The sequence below is a fragment of the Rhincodon typus genome, chromosome 9 (genome assembly GCF_021869965.1).
Source record: "Rhincodon typus isolate 14 chromosome 9, sRhiTyp1.1, whole genome shotgun sequence".
In the NCBI taxonomy this organism is placed as follows: Eukaryota; Metazoa; Chordata; class Chondrichthyes; order Orectolobiformes; family Rhincodontidae; genus Rhincodon; species Rhincodon typus.
The window spans coordinates 25,493,074-25,516,829 of record NC_063340.1 but is presented as its reverse complement, the minus strand read 5'-3'; the positions used below and the strand labels follow the sequence as shown (position 1 = coordinate 25,516,829).

Below are 23,756 nucleotides of genomic sequence, written 5' to 3'. Positions count from 1 at the left end.
AGTGGTCATGGGTATGGAAGGATCTTTGTCTAAGGATCTTTGGTGAATTTCTGCAGTGTATCTAGTGGATGGTACACACCGCTGTGACTGAGTATCAGCGGTGAAGAGACTGCTTGCTTGTAGCTCTGGTGCCAATCAAGCAGGCTGCTTTGTCCTAGATGGTATCAAATTTCTTGAGTATTGTTGGAGCTGTACCCATCCATGCAAGTAGGGAGTATTGTATCATGTTCCATATTGTATCATATTGTAGATGGTGGAGTCGAGGATGAATTACTTGCTGGAATATTCCTTGCCATTGTATTTATATCACTGGTTGAATGCAGTTTCTGGTCAATGGTAACCCTCCAGAATTTTGATAGTGGGGGATTCAGGGATGGTATTGGAATTGAATGTCTAGGGACGATGGTTAGATTGTAAGTTATTGGAGATGGTCATTGGCTGGTATTTGTGTGGTGTGAATGTTATTGAGCACCTATCAACCCAAGCCTGCATTTGAACATGGACTGCTTCAGCATCAGAAGAGTCGCAAATCGTGATGAACATTGTGCGAACATCCCCACTTCTGATCTTATGATGAAGGGCAGGTCATTAATGAAGCAGCTGAAGATCATTGGGCTGGACATTCCCCTAAGGAACTCATGCAGGAATATCCTGGAGCTGAGATGACTGACTTTCAATAACCACAACCATCTTTCTTTGTGACAGGTATGATTCCAGCCAGCAGAGAGTTTGCTCCTTGATTCCCAATTATTGCAGTTTTGATGTCATAGTTGGTCAAATGCAACTTAGATGTCAAGGGCTGTCACTCTCACCTCACCTCTGGAATTCAGCTCTTTTGTCCATGCTTGAACAAAGGCTGTAATGAGGTCAGGAGCTGAGTGGCTTCGGTAGAACCCAAACTGGGCATCGGTGAGTGGATTATTGCTGAGCAGGTGCTGCTTGATAGCACTGTTGATGACACCTTCCATTACTTTACTGATGATCAAGAGTAGACTGATTGCACTGTACTTGGCTGGGTGGGATTTGTTCTGCTTTTTGTATACAGGATATACCCGAACAATTTTCCATGTCGTCGGATAGATGCCAATATTACAACTGTACTGGAACAGATTGGCTAGGGGAGCAGCAAGTTCTGGAGCACAAGTCTTCAGCACTATTGTTGGAAAATTGTCAGGGCCCCCAGATTTTGTTGTACATAGTCCATCCAGCCATTTCTTGACATCACATGGAGTGAGTTGAATTAGCTGAAGACTAGTGTCTGTGATGCTGAGGACCACAGGAGGAGGCTGAGATGGATCATTCACTTGGCATCTGTGGCTAAACACTATTGCAAATGCTTCAGGCTTAACTATTGCATTGATGTGTTGAGTTTTCCCAATAATGATGTTGGGGTAATGTATTGAGTCCCTTCCTCCAGTGACTTCTTTAATTGTCCACCACAGGTCATGACTGGATGTGGCAGGACTGCAGAGCTTAGATTTAATCCATTGGTTTATGGAATCACTGAGCTCTCTCTATCACTTGCTGCATCTGCTGTTTGGCATACAATTAATCCTGTTTGGTAGCTTAACCAGGTTGACACCTCATTTTTAAGATGGATGCTGCTCCTGCATGCCTCCTCATGCTCCAATGAATCAGGGCTTATCCTCTGCCTTTATGGTCATGTTTGAGTGGGGAATATGCTGGGCTATTTAGTTACAGATTTTTTGGAGTATGATTCTGCTGGTTCTGATGGCACACGGCATCTCTTGGATACCCAGTCTTTAGTTACTAGATTTGTTTGAAGCCTGTCCCATTTGGCACCATGATAGTGCCATACAACACAAAGTGAGGTGTTCTCAATGTGAAGACAAGATTTTGTCTCCATGAGCTCCACGAAGTTGTCACTCTTGCTGATAGTATCATGAATGTCACCACCTACCACAAACCCAGTTTTTACCCATTCATTCGTGGGATGTGGATATCATCAACTTGGCCAGTATTTATTGATCTGTATGCCTTTGAAAAGTTGGTCGTGAGCTGCCTTCTCGAACCCCTGCAGTCCTTGAGTTCCAGGATTTTTACCCAGTTAACACCAAATAATCATTTCTGTTGCTGACATGATGTTCTGAAGGTGGGATAAGGTGAAGTTGTGACACAAATAAATAGTAAAAACAAATCTGAACATATACATGCAGGAAGCTGACAATGACTTGGTCGAAATGCCAAAAAAAGGCAGAGATGAGGAAATCAATTTAATTTAGCTGGAGGTTGTGTTTCTTAATTATTTTGTTTATAAAATATTTCCTTCATAATACCAACGTCGTGATTGTAATGAGGTCAGCCAGGTGGAACTCATAGAACATGAGTGCCCTGATTGGGGCTGTTAACCTAGTCCAGTTAGGGAGCCCTGGCTGACAGATATAAACAGGAGTGTCAGAGGTTCTGTTGAATATGAGAGCTGGCTCTAATGAAGCCAGACCAACATCAAGTATTATGCACATGTAAGTAAAGGGTGATATGGTGATGGATACTGGCCTCTGTGGAGTTATTTCAACAGACTCTTAAGTGTTACTACCACATGAGCAACATATAAGTTTCCTTTCTCCCTTTATAATTTCCAAGCCAAAAGTTGCTGGAGAGATGGCAAAGCAGAATTATGGTTTCAGATGTGCACTAAAAAGGCAAATTGGGAATGGTGATGGATGAGGGAGTGCATTGAACTGACAAGAAGACAAATGTTATTGATTAGTGATATGCTCACTGGTTAAAGAATATACTGATGCTAACTGGCCCAAAGCACATTTTTTGTACAAATTACAGTGTTTTAAACTAATTATTTAAATCAAAATAAATGAAGTAGGCAAATTGTTTCCAATATTCAAGAAACTGCTGCCTAAAACAAATGTTTCACTCTTTATATTTGTAAACGTGAGACCTAACACCTGTTTTAGGTGCCATCATGGGCAATGATAAACAATTCCGATGTTGAGTCTTGGTGAGGAATGATCAATGACTGAAAATTAAAATGTCTACTTTTATTGAAAAAGAAACACCCTGTGAAGTCAGAGATCTTGCTGCCCCCCACCCCCCCAATAATTCCCCATCCAAAACACCATTTTGCTGTAGACCCTAGAGTCCAGGGACTCACTTTGCGTTCATTGCTACAGAGGCAAGTAGTCAACATTCTATGATGCAAATACATTAGCTTCCTTGTTACTGTTTGTGGAAATTTGCTGCATGAAAATTGACTGCTGCATTTGCTACATTACAACGGCAATTGCAGCTTGAAAGTATTCAATTGGTGTTTTTATTAAAAGTACTTAATAAAGTGCTTTGGGACTTCCTGAGATCTTGAAGGTGTTATATAAATATGTTTGTCTTTCTAGCAGCTTTTTTGTGAAAAAAGAGTGAATTCCAACTTGTACATCAATCATTATTCATCACTAATTTAAGATAGTGAAATAATGACCACATAGGGACCATTTACCATGTTCTTTTTGATCCTAACTTACAATTTAAATCATTGATTGTTTGGGCCATATATTCTAACTGTGTCCAATTAAGCTCAAATCAGGCATGAGGAATTGCATTGTACTATCTTCTATTGAACACTTTGGAGGGCACTGGTCATAGTATTAACTTCAGTCATTTCAGGTCTTCGATATAGTTTCTACAATTTCTTCAGAAGGAAAAGATATGAATGGCGAGATAGCTTTGAGTGATATTGATTGATGTTGACGTATAGTCCAGGGCATCAGGAGAAGTTTCTTTGTTTCAAATAATGACATAAGATGTTTATGTCTGCCTGACAGGGAGGCTGTAGCCTCAGTTCAGTGTTTCACTTAAAAGGTGGTGTAAGATAAAATGCTTCAGGAAGGGTGGAGAAAAGATTAATACTTATGGTGGGATCTATTTGAAGGAATACGTAGTCAGCAACCTAAATATTGAACCACTTTTTACTTTCCTGAAACTCTTAGGCTGTCAGTTTTGTTTTCGTCATTTTTCATGTTTCCATTTTGTAAAATTTTCCCTATCCCATTGCTACCAGTGCCACCGTCATTCCTTCAGTTATTCACTATTCTCTGTAAATGTAACTTTTCACATTACAGCACCTATCGTTCCATATTAATATTTCATAAGCCATTTAACTGTCTCGTGTATGAACATCAGACCTTATCTAAAGCACCACTGTTACTTAGACAAGGTTTGATGTGGGTTTGATACTTGAAGGTTATAGGTGAATGGCTAACTTCTTGCCATGAGTCAGAAGCTTGTGAATTCAAATCTCATTCCAGAGACTTGAAATACAATCTGTTCTAGACTGCACTCTGGTATAATACAGAGAGGGAGCTACTAGGCAGTGTTGTCTTTCACATGAGGCATTAAACTGAGCCTGTCTGCCCTCTCAGATGGACCTATAATATTATTCACGAAAAGCAAGGGATATTCTCTGGGTGATCTGACAAAGATATTTAATGGATATGAGCTAGTTTTTGGTGGGGAAGGTAATGTTACTAAACTGGTAATCCGTGGGCTGCAGGCTAATACTCTGGGGACATGGGTTCAAATTCCATCATTACAGATAGTGGAATTGAATCCCTTCATAAATCTGTAATTGGAAGTAAATCACCGTCATGGTGACTATGGAAACTATCATTGGCTGTTGTAAAAACCCATATGGTTCACAAAAATTCTTTAGAACGGGAAATCTGCCGTCTTTACTAGGTCTGGCCAAACTCACAATCATATGGTTGATTCTGAACTGGTCCCTGAAATGGTGGAGCCGAGAATTAGGGAGAGGCAGTAAATCCCATTTTAAAAAAAACATTTCATTACTGTTTTTTCTTGTCCTGAAGCTTTCCCCTCCACCCCTATTTTCCGCATAAACAGCGTTAGGTATCTACACTAACACAGGCGTATATTTTTCCATCTTCCCTGTTCTTTTTTTTTGATAGGTGATGTTCGTTCCCCTGTAATATTTTGCCGTTCTGTTTCAGGTTCCGCACATTAAATGTCAGTTGTAGAGTTGTCAATTCCAGGACATTTCCAGATTTCGCCGCAACCGCCCTTTCTTCTTCAATGTCCGAGATGCAAAATAGTTTAGGGAGAAATAAAAATCCATTTTGTATTATCCCGAGGATGCCTCCTGTCAACTATTACTACAGTGTCCAAGACTCTCTACGTAACCTTGGAGAGTTAGTGACACTTGCTAGTTTTACCCGAAGGTGCTGACTGGTTTGCTGTTTTGTATTTAACACGTGATATAAGTAACCACATACATCATTGAAACTCCGACCAGTAATGTTTCCTGTTGCTGCATCTGGAGTTTCGAACCTTGCGCGTCTTGCCTGGCAAGTGCAGCTTTCAGCGGGTCCAGATCGAAGATCACGAGGAGTGAAAAAAATCTTTTCGGTTATCCGCATTCTAACTGTCTTTATCTCCAATTTCACTCCGCAAACGTCAAAGGGTGTCTAACTTTATCGTCGATCGCAGGTGAGATGGAACAAGTGGTGGGCTTATTGGGAAATTGGGAATGCAATAGAGTTAATATTGTGGAAAAAATGGCTCCAAATTCCTGTAAAATGTACAACTAAGATTTAGATTTCCTTGGTTGAAAACAAAAAAAGGTCTATATTAATAACTGCATCAAAGTTTCGTTTTATAAATTAATCTAAATGGTTATTGTTATGCACCTGGATCTTGGAGCTCGTGTCATTCATCGATATTCTTCTCATATATCTGAACTATAATAAACAAGCTGGAGGGTTTATTGAGACGTAGGGCTTGCAACATTTAGTACTATTCTTTGAACAGATTCAAAAATAACACAGAGAATTACCAGGATTCTATGTGTCCGCGCCTGTTTTAATATCTTATCAAGTTGCTCAAGAATTTGTTAATGGTTGAGAAGGGGTAGGGGGACGAGTCGGAATTTCCGTCCCAATTGTATAATTTTTGTTTGAAGATGTCTGCTTTTGGGGGTCTCGAAAGCAGATGAAAGCATTTTGTGACCGCTGTAAAGCTTAGAAGACAAAACCAAGGTGTCAAATCATGATTAAAGTGAGGTTGGAAGCTTTACCCGCTTTCAGACGAGGTAACAGTACTCAACTGTTCCAGCATCTACAAATTGAAACTGGTTCCATGTGCAGGTGTAATGAGAATCATTTCACATTTTAAACCTTGCTTCTACCCATTGTTGGCACATTAGCTTTTAATTTATACAATTTAGATAATTTCAATTGAAGGAAGCCCTTTTATACTAAGTGGCCCAGAATTGGTTATGCCACTTCCCCTCTAACAATGTTGAAATTTGCGATTGCGAATGCTGAGTTTCTCGCGCTTTAACCTCAGCGCCCGTTACTGCTTACTTAGAGATTGACGCAAACTTCAAACCAAGTTAATTTTATTCACTAGATTCCATCCACATTTGGGCCACTGTACCCGTTTTTCATTTTTGTCTAACGCATCAGTAGCAATTATCGTTTACACGCCCTGCTTTTTAAAAGTCTTACATTCAATGCAGTGTGTCTTAAATTTTATGGCATACCAACTTATATTGACTATAGGTATATCTCAACATATATTGCATTTGTAAGATCAGTGCATATTTTTATTTTATTGTTTGATCATTTAATGTTTCTGCTTCAAGTGAAACTAACTTTAGGGCATATGACCTTTTAGGTCAACAGCAACTTACATGGCGTCTTTAACATAGCGAAATATTCTAAGATGTCCCACGGGAGCAATTATCAGGAAGAATTTGACTCAGAGTCACATAAGGAAATATTAGAATAGGTCACGAAAGCATGGTCAGTGCAATAGGTTGTAATGAATATGTTAAAAGTTACACAGAGGGAAAGAAGCAGACAGGTTTGGAAAGGGGACATCAGAGCTCAGGGTCCTGGAAAATGAAGTCACAGCTGTCAATTGAAGAGGAAGAATAACAGGGGTGGAGAAGAGACTAGGATTGGCAGCGCACAATGAGTTTTGCAGTTTAGAAAGCTGGAGAAGGTTACAGAGATATAGTGAGATTTGTTGCAACATGGCTAAGAATTGTTAAGTTGAAGTATTACTGTGCCAGGAGCCAGCGTGAATCACATAGCACAGGAGTCATGAGTGACCAGAACTCCGTGTATGTGAAAATGCAACAGCAAATCTTCAAAAGAGCATCGGGTTATAATGTCTGAGATTAGCAAGCAAAGATTTGGAATCATTAAGTTTGGAAGTACCACGGGCATTGGTGAGTATTTCAGCAGCTGGTGCATGAACTGAGGCACGGGAAAGTTTGGGCAGTGTTACAGAGATGCAAATGGCTGTCTTGATGAAACAGAGGATATGAATTTAACATATCAGTTCAGAGTCAAATAGGACTCCAAGGTTGCATAGAGTCTAGTTCAGTTGGAACCTTGTGCCACCTATCAGAGAAAGATAAATAGACTGGAAAGAGCAACTAGGATCTTATTCAAAATCAAGGAGACATCTTAAGAGAATAAACAGCAGAGCTGGGATCTCAAATTGGGTTACAAACTGAAATTTTGGGGGTCACAAGGTCGGAGGCAGCAATGGTGACCATGGAAAATAAAAACTGAAAGTACTGTGGATGCTATAAATCAGAAACAAAAAATAGAGATCGCTGGAAAAGCTCAGCAGTTTGGCAGCATCCGTGAAGAGAAATCAGAGTCCATATTTTGGATCCGATGATCCTTGCAAAGGTCTCCTCACACAGCTGTTGTCAGACTTGCTGAGCTTTTCCAGCAGTCTCTATTTTTGTTATATGGTGACCATGTAGCTCTGCAACAACCACAACCCCCACGCAACCCCCACGCACCCCCCACCCCTCACCCCATCCACAGTTTTCAGTCTTTTCTCCCCAAACTCTGCACTCATTAATCTTCGCCCAGTCACCTCTGCTTTCTTCGTTCTGACTATGGGGTCACAATAATATTCAAATCTTAAAAATTGGGTCACCATGGGAAAAACGTTGGGAAGGTCTGCTTCATAGTGAAGAAAGGATAAATTCATCAGGATCTAATTGGGGAGGGAGTGGGTGGGGGGATGATGGGTGTCAGAGTAGTGGGGCATGGGAGGATGGGTGGGCTGGGTTTGGAGGGGCGGGCTGTGGGGAATGGGAGTGGGGGTAGGATTGTGGACTGGGGTTTGGAAATGGTGATGGGTCAGGGGTGGGGTCTGATCCAGAAAAGTAAAAGACACCATAGACCCCTCTATCGTTAGAGAGAAGTGACTGGTGGAGAGTTATATAAGCTTCACCACACTTTATGCCTCAACCAAGGGGTGAGTTTGAGAAGCCAGAGCTTTCACAGTGACTTCAGCTAATACTGGAATTGAACGTGCACGATTGGCATTAATCAACATCATAAAGCAACGATCCAACCAACAAAACTAGCCACCCTAAAGGATCTGCCATCATTGCAACGAGAAGCTGACTGAACTCATTGAAACTATCAAGGTCACTGAAGGCATCTTCAAAGGACATGTTTTATCACTGCACTGCCCACTTTACACTTTGCACAGTACCCTCATTAGCAGTACTTAGCACTCAAGACTCAGGCCAAACATTCAGAGATTTCATTTGAGCCTCATACATCCTTCATTGATGCCAATTGCATTTATACCCAGTTCCAGCTTCTAGCTCATTTTGGCTAATTAGCAATGACATATCATGCAATAAACTATGATGTAATCACTGAGTTTTCTGCCTCCTCCTTGCAGGTCAAGATGATTCATAACATGAGCAGAGCAGAACCAGTGAAGGACAAGAATGACTACATCTCCCAAGTTCCATAGAAATGTTATCTATGCCATGAGACCAGTTGTGCTAGGGCAGTAGTATAGGACATCACAACACACCCATGAGGATGAATGTTTCTGCTTTATGCTCTTTCTCACCACTTCATTGTACTACCATAGATGGTGCAATAGCAGAAGTTAGTCTAAATCACAGTGCAGTACTGTTTGAGATGCTGTAGTGAGCTGTTGGATCTAATGGAAAGGAGTGTGGTTGCATTTTCACAGAGAGGTAGAGTTTTTGACGACCTGTCCACAGAAAGGGCTGTAGTTGCTATGCCTATAAGTCTGCAAAATAACAGGGAGATGAAGCGAAGCTGTCGAGACATAAAGTTCTATGTGATGACTTCTGCCATGTGGGAGCCAAACATTTCCATGTTCTTTGACAGCAGTTGGGCAGTCTTGCAGCCCAACCAAGGCACCCACATCCTCATTAGTGTTCTCCTGTATGCCACCTATCAAAGTCCTCTTCTGAATCCTCTTTAGCAGAACTCATCTGTAACATCACCCTCCAGGGATCACACAATTGAATAAGTCACCTTACTTGCAAGTTAGTGTATAACCTTTAAATAACACCAGTTGTGATCCCCTTCTGCAGCAGTGGACCTGCAAAATCTAAGTTATGTGATATGTGTTCAGATTTTGTATGGCTGTTTCCTTCAAGACCATATGATGTAGGAGCAGAAATAAGTCATTTTGCCCATAGAGTGTGCTCTATCATTCAATGAGATCATGGTTGACTTAATAATACTCAACTACACTTTCCTACCTTTGCCCCATAACCCTTGATTCCCTTATTGATCACAAATCTGTCTACCTCAACCTTGAATACATTTAACGACCCAGCTTCAATAGCCGTCTGTGGTAAAGAATTACACAGGTTGACTAAATTCTAAATGAAATTTCTCATAATCTCTGTCTTAAATAGAAGACACCTTACTCTTTGATTATGGCATCTGGTCCTAGATTCTGTCATTAGGGGTAACAACCTCTCTGCATCTACCTTGTTAAGTCTCCTAAGATTCTTATACGTTTCAATAAGGTCTCTTCCCATTCTTCTAAACTCCAGTGAATACAGGTCCAACCCATTAACTTCACTCCGTAAGAAATCCCTCATATTTGGAGTCCACGCAATGTACCTTCTCTGGACTGCCTCTAATGCAAGTGTATCTTTCCTTAGATAAGGGAACCAGAACTGTTCACAGTATTCCAACTGTGGTCTGATGAGTGCCTTTTATAGTTTTAGCAAGACCTTTCCATTTTTATACTCCATTCCCTTTGAAATAAAGGCCAACATTCTATTTACCTTGCCTATTATCTACAGGACTTGGATGCTAGCATTTTGTGATTCATTCTGAGGAGCCTATATTCAATCTGGCCTGTCTTTTCCTTTTTATATATTAGATGGAGCTCTTACTGCCCATTTTTACAGTACTTGCTGGTTTGGCCTTGTTGTTTATTCTCCCCCTCTTTCTTTTTGGCCATTTTTTGTTGGCTTTTTAAAACTTCCTCAATTCTTTGGTTTACTACTAATCTTTGCAATATTGTATATGTATTCTTTCAATTTGATACCATCCTTAACTTCTTTGGCTAACCATAGTCGAATTACCCACTTCTTAGAAACCTTCTTACTGGGATATATCTTTGCTGTGAGTCATAAAGTATTTACCTAAACATCTGACATTGTTTCTCAATGATCTTTTCTGCTGAACTCCTGTCCCAGCCTACTCAACTGTCATCCATTTTTAATTATTCTTATTTAAATTTATCACAGTTGTTTCCAACCCAAGTTTCACACTCTGAACCTGAATGCTAAATTCTCCTATGTTATGGTCAGTGTTCCCTAGGGTATCTCTTACTCTGAGATCATTTATTAAACTGCCTCATTACATATTACCTGATCCAAATTAGTTTGATCCCTGATTGAATCTACAGCATGTTCTTCCAGGACTCTGTCCTGAATACACTCTGTAAATTCTTTCACCTGGCTGCTTTTGCAAATTTGATTTTCCAAATCTACGTGAAAATTAAAGTCACCCAGTTATTGCTGTGGGGCCCAGGAACCACTCCCATTAGTGTTCCATCACAATCTGTCCAGAGAAAGTGCTTTTTTGTTTGGTTCCTGCAAAGCAAACATTCTGTTTTCATGGTTTTCAAATAAAATTTCACCTGAATTTTTTTTATCATTTGCCCGTGTTTACATAGTTGTGCCCAATAAAGCATTCAGTTAATGAAGGCACAAACCATAGCTTTCCATCATGTCACCTCTCTGAGCTGCTTTTATTTAAAAAAAATTACACACAAGATGAAAACTATAGAAATATAGTTCAGTTTAAAATCCAATATCACAATTAAATTGAAGAAACATATATATTAGTTCTAACTTTTAAATTAGTTTTTGTCAGTTAGCATGAAAACACAATGTAGGGATTTCCCATAATTCTTACTCCTTTCACTATTTTACTGTTTGTGTGGGGGTTTGTGTCCATTTTTACAATACATTCTGATCTATTCTCAGACAATCCTTTTGGCTCTTTTATATTCTTTCTCAATTTATTCTTGACAGTATTAAGAACCTAACATTTATCAAAAGCTTCCTTTCACTGTTCGAACTCAAACTCTAAGGTTCAGAGTTCTCACTTTGGGTCCAATCAGCATTCTGAGTACAAATTAGGCTGAGCATTGTGCTAGTTTCTGGAATGAAATTATGCATCAATTATTAGCAAAACTACAAATGTAAAATATTTTATGAACTAGTACAATCAGGCAGGATAATGTATAATATACAATTATCTTTATAAAGGATTCCTCAATCTATTTAAGAGTAGTAAACTGGTTTTATTGATATAGCTAAAAATGGGTATATTAAAGGCAATTATCATTTTCAATAGGAGTGTCTCCTTCATCAGCTGTGAGTAGCCTGATTTAAAATCACTAAAACTAACTTAAAAAATAAACAATTCAGATATATTAACTGGTTTTATTGGTGTACACAAGTCTATTTCTTTTTTTAATATTTAAAAATGTGCCCACTAGTGCGTTTGCACCTAAAAAAACATTTCTTTGATGAATAATTTCTTGTTCTATAATTATTTTGAACTTAGCAACATTGTGATAACTATCTTTCAAATATTTCCTCACTTGCCCCAAATCATTCATCAGCACCACTTCCTTCCTCATCGGGCTGGAAAAGTACAGATCAACAATTTTTTCTCATGCACATTTCAGGAATTCTTCTCTCTTTATTCTAATGCTGTCTGTGTCTCTCAATGCTTTTTGCAGCTCATGTCTCTCTTACAATGTATCATCAACCCTTTCTCTATAGGACTAGTTAACTTCCCCTCAAGGACATTGGTCCCACTTCAATTGAGCATAGCCTCTCCATCTTGTGCAAATTTCTTCTGCTCCAAAACTGAATGCAGTGCCCAGGAATCTGGAGCCTTCTCTCCTGCACCATCCATGTGTTAATACGTGTAATCTTACTGTTCCAAAACTCACTACCAAGTAACGCTGGTAGTCACCTTTTTGTCAACTACCAACTTTTTGAATCCAGATCTTTAACTCTTGAAACGCTTTTCCTTCGTATTTCATTGTTTTGCACATGGGACATGACATCTTTTGTTCCTTACCCCATATAAGATATTCTGTATCCTTTCAGAGATGTACTGTGCACTTGTACTAGTGAAGTAGGATACTAACTAGGATGATTTTGGAACTTTCAGAAACTTTGTCCACCCCTTGAATATCAAACCATCTGTAATCTCTGCATTTCTACACTTCACTGTGTCCCTTGTGCTGTATGTGCACACAGTGTGATCAATATGCTCTAAATTGGACTTCCCCACAGTATTGTCAAATTTAGTTCTGTTAAGAACAATGTATAACTTTAAGCTTACATGTATTTTTAATAAGGTTTACAACCCTGAAGTGAGGAGCTTGGGTTAATTGGTTCTGTGCATTACAGAAAAAAATAGAAAAAAGTTTCTGCTGTTGCTTAGTCATTGGGATCCAATGACATAGAACAGCAGAACAATCCACAAAGTGAGTCAGCCTGTAACTGTGATTGCCGCAAGGCAAGACAAAGCAGCTGGACACAGAGTTTAGGGAACTTTTGTATTTGCTTTGAACTTAAAGTCATTGTGAGTTTAGTATGTAGGTTGTTTTAGTTATCTCAGAGAGAATATCGGCTGAAAGAATGTAACATCCACGACTTTATGACTGGACAGAAATTTGATGAAGCAAAACTGTGCCAGCCTGTATCTGAAGATGGAATTTTAGTGTGGAGACAGTGGTTACTCTTCACTGAGGTTCGAGTGTAAGGATGTTGTTGGGATACAAGGAACAGTGCAAATTTGAATCCTCTTCTGCTGACTGTAATGAACTCTTCCAACCTTTTGTGTTTAATGTTGTCATATAGTTCACATTTAATAAATACGTTTCCTTGTTTAACAAATACACTTTCAACCTCATGGTGAATGTGTTCAGTAACTGACCTCCATAGTTGTAAAAGATACAAAATTAGGATCTATCAAGCCAGGTTTCATTCTGGATCCGACTTGCCAGTATTATCATTTTTTGGGATCATAACAGCACTGAAAGCTGGTTTGAGACTGTTACACTTCCAGAAGATCCCACGCTGTCTGCCTTTCCCTGGTTTGCTGCAACTCTTTGCAGAACACTGTGCAACTTTTGATGTTTAAAGCCTCAGTCTTTCTTCAAGCTCAGAACTTCAGAGCCCAAACTCAAGCAGCAAGGACTACTTCTTGTGGTTTCCAAAAGATAAAATATGTACAAAGGAGTTCCCACATGAACAGGAATATTCATTCTGACTTATTGTAGTCTGTACAATTATCTTTACTTTCATATTTTTAAGTATCTAACCCACTGAAGAAAATATTGTATTTGACTAGAAAGAAGAATTACCATCAACTCGGAAATCCAAGAACATGTGCAAAACTAAATGCCTAAAAACAAATCTTCTGGTAAATCACCTGTAGATTGCATGAGCTCACAACCATCTGTCGGTGTTTTGCTGACACATTAGTATGAAGGAAGGGTCTGACCTGTCTTCAGCTGTCCAGTGGCCAATGTAAAGGAAGGTCATTCCCTCCTCTTCATGCTATTCCCAGCACTAATGGACCAGATTTCCACCTCTACATGTTGTAGGCAGGAACTCTTGTAAGATTTGGTGAACAAAGACCATGATCCATCCCAGCATTTGTATTGCAAAAATGTACAGTGGAGAGGAAAATCTGTGTGGCATATGTTCCACTATATATGTGTAAGCATAGTTTGGGAAAATAGATGCCATGACTATGAAAAGAATGTTGAGGTTGGCTGGCTCGCCAAGCTGGTTTGTTGTTCCGCAGACGTTTCGTTACCATGCTTGGTAACATCCTCAGTGCAGCCTCTGATCAAGCGTCGGTGTGTTTTCCCGCCTGGTTTTTAAACTCTGGGGTCTGTTGCGATGGATTGCCTCACTTTGGGTTCCCTCCGTAGTGGAATGTATATGGGGTCGAGTTCAATGTGTTTTTTTTCAATGTAATTTTTTTCATTCTGCCACTGGTTAAGGCATAATCTTTTATGTGTAAATGGCAATGTCCCTTTAGATGATGAAGCTATGCACAAGGCAACAAACTGCAATGCTCTTGGAGATTTTTACAGGGCTGTCCTGCAAGAATCCACTGACCTTTGAAACCTTTGTTTTCATACTTGAAATCCATTTCTTCAATGATCCTGCTGGTGATCTCATTATATTCTTTTTAAGCTTCTGCTCATGGCTGTTTTAAGATTGATTACACTGGCTCTGAAAACCTCCAATGATACATCCACAGAATAAATAATGTTGACAACATAGAATTAAAATATTTTGTTAGGTCTGCTGCGAGGACAGCAGATGTGCATAATTCTGTAGCTATGCTCACAGACTTCAGCTGCATCCTAGTCAAGGCAATGGTAGCCATTTCAGTCCATGAAGGATTAAGTTTAATGGCATTTATAAACTGCTGAACTGCTTTTTGAGGAAATCCATTGCATGAAAAAAGTGTTGAGCTCTTTCGTGCTGCTGTTGGATTTCTTTGTGAAAACTGATCCAGCATTTTCCCTGAAACAAGACAATTGCCATATTTTTACTTGTGTCAGTGTACTGTTAGTTATGAGATTTAGCAGATATCTCTTTCTGTTCCTGGGAAAGCAGTGGTAGTGTAAAGTTTCAAGGTATTGGTCATCTTATAATTGGTTTACCTCAGGATATTGTGCACTGTTTGTATTTTGTGGGGTTTCTTAGTTGGTTAAGAAACAAAAGATTATAGATGAGACAGATTCGGATTTCTTGGTTAATGATCATGCATTAAACAGTTATATATTTTAGAAAAAAAGTGCCAACTTTTTAGATGTGCACGTTCATCTATTTGCTTGCAATTTACTCCACAAAATATTGCATACTGACGTTGAAGTTCTGTTGGTTGAAAGGATTCATCATCCAAATCATTAAACATTTTCTACCTTAAATACTGAAGACAAAATATTTCACTAGCGATGAGATGATAATTTTTAATTTTGGATTTCTTGAATATTTTCCATTGAATCCAAGAATTATTTCTTGGAGGACCTGTTCATTAGAATATATCCCTTCAGGCTTCTTATTCCAGAGCTGTTTGGTCCTATTGACACTGTCAGGGATGTTGCTTTTCACATTCTGAGTATTTGAAACAATACGGCCTTATTGCTGAAAGGGGTGAAAATCCTGTGTTGTTTCTCGGATGTTCCAACTTTTAGATTAGGTGGAACATTTCTTAAATAAGGGATTGGGTAAGTTTTCCTTTGAAGTAGTTTAAGTTGAACTAATTGACAGTCCCTATAACTTAGTTGTCTATTAGGCTATCTACCTCGTACCTTTAAATACTAATAATAGCACCTGCAGCCCTTAGTTATGATAATTTATCAGCCATATCTTACTAGAGGTTAAAATAAAACAAAGAATACTGATGCTAGAAATCTGAAACATAAGCAGAAATTGCTGGGGAAACTCAGCAGGTCTGGCAGCATCAAGTCCAGTGACCATTCTTCGGAAACAGATCTGGAGTTTCCCCAGCAACTTCTGTTTTTGTTTCTTACCAAAGGTTTCCTGATTCTCAACAACTTCGGTACCATTGATGACATGCTACTGTGCCTACAGATAGTCATAGAGTTCTACAGTACAGGAAAGGGCCCTTTGGCCCATTGAATCTACACTGGTCAAAAACAATGATTTAACTATTCTAATCCCATCTTCCAGCACTTGACCCATAGCCTTGTAACCCTTGTCATTGTAAGCATACCGCTAAATACTTCTTAATGTTGTGAGGATTTCTGCTGTACCACCCTTATAGGCAGTGACTTCAAGATTCCTATCACCCTCTGAGTGAAAAAAAACTTCTCTCTAAATGTCCTGCCCCTAATTGTCCTGCCCCTTAAATTTGTGCCACCTAGTCAATGATTGTTCTACCTGGGGAAAAGTTCCTTTTTATCTATCCTATCTATGGTCCTGATAATTTTATGCATCCTCAGCCTCCTCTGCTCCAAGGAAAACAACCCAGTCTGTCCAATCTCTCTTCATAAGTAAAAATCTGCAGCCCAGGCAACATCCTGCTAAATCTCTGCACCTGCTCCTCTGCAGTCACGTCTCTCCTATAATGTGAGTTCCAGAACTCTCGCTATGGTCTAACCAACATTTTATATGGTTCCAGCATAACCTCCCTGCTCTTAAACTCCGCACCTCAGCTAATCAAGGCAAGTATCCCATATGCTTTAATCAATTTATCCACCGGTCTCTCTCTACCTTGGATATGCACAAGATCCCACTGATCCTTGGTGCTTCTCAGCGTCCTACCACTCATCACATATTCCCTTGCCCTGTTTGTCCTGCCAAGGTGCATCACCTCACACTTATCTGTATTGAATTTCATTTGCTACTGATCAGCCCATCTGACCAGCCAGTCTATGTCTTCCTATGATTTCAGGCTATCCTCCTCACCATTTACCTCCCTACAAATTTTCATATCATCTGCAAACTCTGATCAATCCTCCTACATTCCTAAATTGTTTATATAAACCACAAACAGCAAGTGCCCAAGCTTAATCCCCATGGAACCACATTGGACACAGGTCTCCAGTCACAAAAACGCCCCTTGACCGTCATCCTCTGCCTCCTGCCAAATTTTCTTGGATCCCATGTGCTCTTACATTCACTGTCAGACTCCCATGTGGGACTTTATCAAAAGCCTTGCTGAGTTCCAAGTAGACTACATAGAATGTATTACCCTCAACTACACATCTGGTCACCTCTTCGAAAAATTAAATCAAGTTGGTGAGACATGACTTCCTCTTAACAAAATCATTCTGACTGTTCTTGATTAATCCCTGCCTCTCCAAATTCAGATTAATTCTATCCCTCAGAATTGCTTCCAATAGTTTCCCTACACTAAGGTTAGACTGACTGGCCTATGGTTTCCTACTTTATCTCTTGCTCCCTTTTTGAATGCTGGTACCACATTGGCTATCCTCCGGTCCTCTGGCACCTCTCCTGTGGCCAGGGAGGAATTGAAAATTATTGTCAGCATCCGTGTTATTTCCTTCCTTGCCTCACTCAACAACCTGGGATTCATTTCATCTGGCCCTGGAGACTTATTTACTTTTAAGCCTACCAGACCACTCAGAACCTCCTCTCTGTCTATACTAATCTCTATAAGTATATCACAATATTTTTGCCTGGTTTCTACACCCACATCATCCTTCTCATTAGTGACACTAAGTATTCATTTAGAGCCCTACCTACATCCTCTGGTCTCACATACGCATTGCTACCATGGTCCTTTATGGGCCCTACTCTTTCCCTAGTTATGCTTTTACCTTGAATGTACTTGTAAAATAACTTGGGATTTTCCTTTATTTTACCTGCCATCTTTCATGCCCTTTTTTCTGCTCTCCTAATTTCCTTTTTAAGTTTTCTCCTGCACATTCTATATTCCTCGAAGGCTTCTGGTGTTTTGACCTGCTATAAGCCTGCTTTTCTTTCTTTAACCAAACCTGTATATCCCTTGATATCCAAGTTTTGCTGGATTTAATGGTCCCACCCTTTCGTCTTTTTTGGAAGATATTAGACGTTTATAAAAACCACTGTTTTTACAGTGCTGGATTAGAATTTTGCTGATTACATTATTCTCATGCTCAATGTATCAAGAATCCCTTAGTGCTGCAAATTATTGGAACACTTACATTATTAGCACAGCTATTCAAATAATTTGGAAACAACTACAGTAGATGACTGATAATTCATAAACCACAATACAGCTTGCTGTGGGAAAATGTAAAGACATGTGTTTAGCTTTCCCCTCGATGTTATGTGACTAAACCACTTCTGATAAATTGTTGGTCTTCACCTGGCCTTTATTCATTATGGTCTCCTTATTAAAGTTTAACAATATATTTTATTTACATTTTATTATTATTGTGATATAGTTATTATTTGTGCTTTATTCATACAGACTCAAGAATTCTCTGGGTCATGAACTGCAAGCCATATAATTCATCAATCCAGGTAAGAGAATGGCAATGGCCACTATTGTGCCTTCAACAATACAAATTATTAAAATTTATTTTTTGAAAATGAAATATTTTTCCAGAGGGGTGAGGTGATTTTTTTTTTAAACGCAGCAAGGCATCATGATTTGGATGAGCTGTCTGAAAGGACAGCAAAAGCAGAACAGTTGGATAAATATCTCAATGGGCAAATTGTGGCGATATTGGGAGAGAGAGCAGGGGATAAGACTAGTTGGATAGCTCTTCAGAGAGACGTAAATGGTGCCCTGCAATATAAAGTTTTATGATTCCATGATATGACAAATTATTCTTCCACTTTATATTGACAATAAAAATAGGGAATAAGTGGATAGTTGTGACCAATGTGCACATAATGCACAAACCCCATCCCCTAAAGATAAATCCAACTTTATGTTGGTACAAATCATTACTAACTGAACAGGTATCTTCCAGAAAAGGTCATAGTTCAGACTACCTGAATCAGAACTGTTAAGCAAAAACAAAAACATTCCAATTGGGTTAAGGAAGGATAGTAGGGGGTTTGATTTTGAGTGGGGCTCCTGTTTTCCTGAGATACAATAGAAATGCACTGCGCTGTTTCTCCTTCTATCTTTTTGTAGAAGTTTCCAACAATATTTTTAATAATTATCTGTTTAGCCTCTCAATGTCTTTAGACAGTAGAACTGACATGCATCATATATGCTTCATCCATTTCTTCTTGTATGTTGAAATTGGGGTCCTAAATCAGAGTGAAGACTCTAATTTGAATATTTAAAGTACTCCCAGTCAGTTTTTTTTTGGCAGGAGTGTTGTCCATTCATTTTAAAGTCTGCCTGAAACTAGACTCAAATCAACAAATAGGTAGACTATATATTCAACATAATTAAAAATGAGTTACTAATTGAAAATGTGCAACAGTTATGCAAAATCATTTCTTGTTTTCCACAAAGTTTGTCAGTGTGGTTCAATAGCTTAAAGTATTGCCATTGTATCATTTTGAACATGATCTTAAATATTTTGCAGTATATATACTGTAAATTTATGACTCATATGCAAATGCCTTATCAACCGTAAAGCAGATTTTGTGGATAGATGGAATCAATAGAAGCTGATAATTTGCTGCATGTTTGATCTTGGGCAGATCTTGTATTTCTGTGGCTAATTTGAAGCTTATCTTTTCTAGTCAGACAGTCAAAAATAAAATAGGTTTTGACATGTTAAAAATTCTGTAAGTGCTGTATCTTCTCTTGCTCATTTTTGTTCTTTAAATTCTGTGCATAACAATATATTTCCAACTGTATTACAATTTTTAATAAATGGGTTACTACTCAGCAGAGGAACTCTTTGTAAATTGATAATTAGATCTTGCTTCTGATTGTGGTTCATAGAAATCTCATTGATTTTATTTTACATTCAGCATAGTGCAGATTTCATGTGAGTTAGACTTTTTTGGATGAATAATTTTTTTAATACCAAGTGTAATTTTGGTATTTTCGAGCACCGCTTGATTATGTAGTCCTCAGGAGATTTGATGAATGTAGTTAGTGTGTGATAGAGATATTGTGATCTGTCAGACGATGGGATGCATTACATATTCTCGTCACATACTTTCTCATTGAAAAAGAAAAGAGCAAGATCACTCATACCTTATCAGGTCTTATTGATACTGCATGCTGCACCAGAGTGAATGTGTATCAAGTCAAAATGGAAATTTGACAACCCGCACGCAACCCAGAAAAACAAGTTGCATTTATATAACTCACACAGGGATAGTAAGAACTGCTGATGCTGGAGTCAGAGGTAACATAGTGTGGAGCTGGAGGAATACAGCAGGCCAGGCAGCATCAGAGGAACAAGAAAGTTGACGTTTTGGGTCAGGACCCTTCTTTAGAAATGGGACTTTTTTTTAGGGCAGAGTAAAATCATTGGTTGAGGTTGTGGATCCTGCGAAGAATGAAATACAGAAGAGGTCCTTTGCAGGTCTGGGAGAGGGAGGCTCTAAGCTGCAGTAGGCTTGATTGTAGGGCCAGAAGATACTAGTACATTGCTGAGAGTGTGTGCTTGAGGAGCCGCAGAGAAAACCGTTTTTGGAGGATCTGGATGTTGTTTATGTAGAGGTTGTTGCGGTCAGGGCCAAATTGGGATGGCCTGAATGTAGATTGGAGTCCACTGGGGTTGATCCAATTCCATTTATATAATGCCCTTTATGATCTCCGGTAGACTCAGTCATTTACAGCTGTTCAGTATTTTGGAAGTAGGGTCATTGTTGTAATGTAGGACAAACAAGATTAATTTTGTACAGAGGGTTTGCAGTGTTACACTAACCAGACATTTGTTTTACTGTTTTTCATTGATAAATATTAGTCAGAATATAGAGAAGAATATCCTGCTCTTCTTCAAAACAGTGCAATGGGATCTTTCACTCTTACCCTTTTAAACTCTGAGTTCACCTTTTCACATCTAATCCAAAAGGCCCATTTTTTTCAGTAGCTGTGATTTGGAGGTGAGGGAACTGCCACTGACTTATGTATTAGAATACCAACATTACCCATTCCTATTGTCGCAAGAATGACAGTAACAGGTCTGGAAGTGTTAATCATGCAAAGTATTCCAGAAGTGTTTAGACGAGCAGAATGGGTTCTAAACCAGAAATTTACTGTACAACTGTAAAGTCAAAGATCTGGGAAATTAAAAGACTACTTTTGACTCAGAGTGCGTCCTGAATGTAGTACATCAAAAGTGAGAACCGTGTTTGCTTACAACTTCAATTCTAAAGTAGGTTAAGACAATCAGGTTATTCAGTAATAGTTGAGGTGAAGACTTAGTTTCGTACTGAATACTCAGCTTTTGAAGTTGTCTGACCTTTTGATGAGTAGCACACATTAGTTTCACACTTAATCCTACAGACAATTTTGTAACAATGAGACCCCAATGATTAGTCACTGCAGAGGAACAGTTAATGCCAGTTATTCTGTACATAATTCAAGAGGTGCTTACTTATCTGCTCATAAAATGTATTTGACAGTTCTTTGATACTGTGACCAAATGAAAATCTATTAATAAAAAGCCTGCCATATCCTGGGATCACCTGCATTTCCAGGTGCTGTCTACATTCACTGCGCATTCCACCGATGAGTATATCTCTTTTGTTCTGGGTAGGCCTTGTACCATAAACAAAAATCCATTCAGCCCTCCCCCAACCTTACACACACACAGCCCCTATCAAGCCAACCTATGCTACTTAATTCCCTGAATTTGTATCCCATTAAACCCCTTATAACTGCCGTGCCAAATTTAGCTACTGCGTCCACTCTCATGGATCCTCAGAGCCTCTATTCTAACCGACGCCTTTGTAATTACTGTCTGGCTGTTTGTAATCCCTCCACCAACTTATTGCCAGCTCAGTCAAACTGTACCCCTACCCATCATTCATTGTCCTTTGATCTACAATTCCAAACCACTATTATCCACAAGGGACAGACCACCATACCCGCAGATGAGAATAATAAAGTTCTGCTGAATAAGTTAAATTAATTAAAGACTTCACTATATTAAGAGAAACACTCATTATAAAACATGTATATTACATTTAAAGTCCTTAATCTCAATAAAGCCTTATAAAAATAAGGTTTTCCTTCTTGTATCCTGCACTCCACTCTGTTACCCTGATGTACTTGTTTCGTATGATCTGCTGTAAAGCACATAAGGCAACACTTTTCACTGTACCCCAGTACATGTGATAGTAATAAATCAAATGGAATCAAATCAACTTAAGTGCCACAAGCTTTGGAATTCATAGTCCCACATCATATAGTCCGTAGCCACTCGTAGCTGTCAGTCAAACTGTGAAGTGGAAAGCACTAATGTGATAACAGATTCTGTGAGAACAGTTATATAAAGCTAATCTCGGCTATTGTGATGCTGTGGCAGGAGAAGGCCTGAGTTTAAGTCCCACTTGCTCTGCAGGTGTGTCATAACATTACTGAGCAGGTTGATTAGAAAATATTCATAATGCTAATCAAACAAACAGATTGAAATAGAAGGAAAACTCTTCAGATTTTTTTTCAAAGATCAAAAAACTTGGTGTTTTAAATGATTTAACAATCTTGACAGGTCAACATGACAGTTTTGACAGCTACATGACAGCTTTGACAGTTTTTCTGGTTGCTTTAACAGTTCCTTGACAACATGACAGTCCCACAGTGTTTATGCACTTTTTATGATTAAGCGTGTTAAGCGTACTGCATCTGTTCCAAATTTCCATAGCTTTCCCAAAAGGTTCTTTAACTCTTTCAAAGGAGACCTTACCTGTATCAAAGGGCAGTGTTCCTCCCGTAAAGATGTCTTAGGGCCAAATCCAAAGGAATATCTTACCTCTTCAAAAGGGTACCCTAGCTATCCATGCAAATCCATAAAGTTCAGACCTGCTGTTACATTTCAGGCTTCAGACACAAATCATACAGGACTGAAGGAAGCTGATGGTTTAAATGGAGAATCCTGAGCAATCCATTCTCTCCCCTGTAAAAATGGAAAGTGCCATGTTTCGGCACAGGACGGATAGTTTCTAGTCATTTCTGTTATTTTCAGCCTCTCTGCAAAGCTTTGGGCATTTATGAGTAGAATCCAAACAGATTCTTTTGAGTAGGACATGGAAGAAATATTAATCTTACAACTTTTGCCTGTGAATTGAAGGAAAACTCAATGCATCATATACTTGTCTCACTGTAATAGGACTGACCACGTAAGATCCGAGGTGGCAGCTTAGCTCTCTGGCCCAGAAGAATGATCGTCACTGTTATAATGAATGGTCTTGTGGGCGAGAACTATGAGCATAATTCTAGCTCAGAATGGTTAAGTCTTTCCTCTATCTCTGTTTATTTGAAGTAATTTTGACCTCTTGGTCTCACTCTGTGTGCGTGCAAATCCAGAAAACACAAATGCCCAAGTTCAGCAGAAATTAAGAAATGATAAGGGAAAAGAGACCACAGAAGTGAACTATCTAGGTTTTTAATAACAATCCAGCAGTTTCATACTAAACATTACTGATACTAAGTTTTTATTCCAGAATTATTTATGAACTGAAATTAAATCCCCCAGTTACTGTAGTGGAATATGAAGTTCTGAGTCCAGCAGCTTTGTCCAACGCTTGTTAGAGTACTAACCCGGTGAAATGACCACAATGCCACCATTCTCTGAAAACCTCTTTGAGTATGTTATTGGTTAACTCATATTCATGACTGCTTGTTCTGGACTCACCATCAAGTAGAAACACTTTCTCCCGATACACTCTATAAAACCCCATCATAAGGTTTTGGAGTAGATTTGTAGCTCGGGTTGTGGGTGTTGAGGTTGGTTGGCTCGCTGAGCTGGTTTGTTGTTCCGCAGACGTT

The 23,756-nt window shown here is 39.0% G+C and overlaps 1 protein-coding gene across 1 annotated transcript in view; it reads left to right on the top strand.

The window, feature by feature from the left end:
* The first annotated feature begins 5,308 nt into the window (after positions 1–5,308).
* ccr6a (chemokine (C-C motif) receptor 6a) overlaps positions 5,309–23,756 on the top strand; it is a 35,462-nt gene continuing 17,014 nt past the window's right edge. The window contains exons 1-2 of the mRNA XM_020532411.2: positions 5,309–5,475; positions 18,312–18,364. The gene's annotated coding sequence lies outside the window, so the exon portion shown is untranslated. The remainder of the gene's footprint in view (positions 5,476–18,311; positions 18,365–23,756) is intronic.